Here is a 2796-nt window from a genome sequence, read left to right as displayed (position 1 = left end):
TGATTGCCAGCGCGGTGACGTCACCGCGCAGCTCCGTTCTTTTCATGAATGGGCGGCAGCCGCTACGGTATTTGAACCCCAAAGTGGGTGTTTGAAAAAGCTGACTGGGGTAAGTTCCAGAAATTGAGTGAAGAAGGGTTGACAAAGATTGATATTTCTGGAAATGTAAATGAATTAAACAGTCAGGTGACTTCAGCAATTATCATGGCAGCAGAAGGATCTATACCTAGGAGTAAAAATAGGATGAATAGGAAACTGGTGCCATGGTGGACAGAGGAATGTTGTCAGGCTGTAAAAAACAGAAATAGAGCATTCAGGCTAGTTAAAAGAACCCATAATATGCAGCATTTGGTTCAATATAAGAAAGCACAGGCAGTGGTGAGAAGAACTATACGTCAAGCTAAAAGGGCAAGTTGGAGGAGTTTTTGCGACAAGGTGGGAAGAACAACACCTGTGGGAGAGATATGGGGAATGATTAAGAGGATGGGAGGAGGTAGAAGGGAATGGGAATATCCAGTAATGATATCTGAGGAGGAAACTGCAGTCTCCAGTAGGGATAAGGCTGAGGTCATGGCCAAGTCATTTGTACTGATACACAGTTCAGAAAATTTGTCTGAAGAAGGGAGAAGAAGGAGGGAAAGAATAATGAGCCAACACCCAGGTGTGTTAAGCAGGAGGGAAGGAACAGATGATATAATTGATGATCCATTTACATTAGCAGAAATGGTGAGAGCAATAAAGAGATCGAGACCAACCTCCCCAGGGAAAGATCTGATATGCTCTGTGATGCTAAAAAATCTAGGAGAAGGAGCGCTCTTGAAGTTGCTGCATTTTTATAACAGAGTGTGGGAGGAGGGAAGATTACCAAGTGCATGGAAAGAAGCAGTAGTAATTCCAATAAGGAAGCCTGGCAAGGATCTGTCAAAACCCACTAGCTACAGACCAATTGCATTAACATCAAGTATATGTAAGATAATAGAAAGGATGATAACAGAAAGGTTATCATATGAGCTTGAGAAAAGGGGAATGCTGGCAAGTTATCAGAGTGGTTTTAGAAAGGGAAGGAATTCCATGGACTCAGTGATTATGTTAGAGACTGAAATAAGGAAGGCCCAGGCAAATAGAGAGTCAGTAGTGGCAGTGTTCTTTGACATTGAAAAAGCCTATGATATGATGTGGAAGGAAGGATTATTAATTAAGCTGCACAAGATGGGGGTTGGTGGGAGAGTTTTTAATTGGATTAAAGATTTTTTGTTTGGTAGAAAAATTCAAGTTCGGATTGGATCAGAATTATCAAAACAGTACATAGTGGAAAATGGCACACCTCAAGGTAGTGTGATTAGCCCATTACTTTTCATGATTATGATCAATGATGTCTTCACAAAGGTACCAGTGGATATAGGTAGGTCACTGCGGATGATGGGGCCTTGTGGAAAAGAGGCAGGAACATGGACTATATAATCAGGAAACTACAAGAAGCAATTGATGAAGTGGTGGAGTGGGGTTATGATTGGGGATGTAGATTTTCAGTAGATAAAACTCAAACTGTATTTTTTATCAGGAAAAGGGTTGAGGTAGGGAAGAAGTTAAGGATGTATGGGGTTGAGTTAGAAAGGGTTGCATCATTTAAATTTCTGGGAGTTATATTTGATTCACGATTAACATGGGCAGACCATATCAGGAAAGTTGAGGAGAAATGTAAAAAAGTAATAAATGTGATGAGATGTTTGACTGGTAGGGAATGGGGAGCAAGTTGTTCAGCTTTGAAGAGAATGTATGTGGCTTTAGTAAGATCTGTATTGGATTATGGAAATATAGTATATGGATCAGCAGCTAGGTCTCTTATAAGGAAACTGGATGTGATTCAGGCTCAGGCCTTGAGAGTGTGCAGTGGGGCTTTTAAAACGTCACCAGTGTCAGCCCTACAGGTAGAAATGGGAATAATGCCTTTGGAACTAAGAAGGATGCAACTGATGGCAAACTACTGGGCTAACGTGCAGGGGCACAATGATTCTCACCCTACTAAAGGAGTGTTGCAGGAGTGCTGGGAAAATGGGAGGTTTCAGAGGGATACCTTTAGTCAGGTAGGGAATGATATTGCGAAAGAATGTGGAGTGTTTGATCTGAGGATAAGTCCTTCAGTAGTTTATCCGGTTGTAGCTCCATGGAAGCTTGTATGGCCTGACATAGACTGGCATTTGTTAGAGGTAAAAAGGAAAGAAAGATATAAAACAGATTTGGTAAATGCATTTAACTGTCATGTGATGGAAAAGTATAGTGATTATACTCACATTTATACAGATGGTGCGAAGGAACCTGAAACAGGAGTGACAGGGTTTGGGGTGGTAATACCAGCAAAAGAAATTGGAATCAGCAGAAGAACATCTAATAAGTTAGGGGTGTTTACAGTGGAGATGCTGGCAGTGTTGGTTGCGTTGCAATGGGTGCAGAAAGCCAGACCATCCAAAGCATTGATATGTTCAGATTCATCCTCAGTTCTAGCAAGTTTAAGGTCTTTTCACACCAACAGTCGACAAGATGTACTTTATGAAGTCCTTCAGTTAGTTACAAGAATTGCAAATCAGGGAGGTCGGGTAAAATTTCTATGGGTTCCAGCACATGTAGGGGTGAAGGGGAATGAGAGGGTGGATGAGTTGGCAAAGAGGGCGTTAAAGAAAGAAAATGTGGAAATGCACATTAGTATCAGTAAAGCAGAGGTTAAGTGTGTAATCTGAGAAAAAGTCAACCGAATGTGGCAAGAAAGATGGGACAGGGAGGGGAAAGGGAGGCATTTAT

The sequence above is a fragment of the Mobula hypostoma genome, chromosome 2, assembly GCF_963921235.1.
Source record: "Mobula hypostoma chromosome 2, sMobHyp1.1, whole genome shotgun sequence".
NCBI classification, from domain to species: Eukaryota; Metazoa; Chordata; class Chondrichthyes; order Myliobatiformes; family Myliobatidae; genus Mobula; species Mobula hypostoma.
This window is presented reverse-complemented; position numbering follows the sequence as displayed.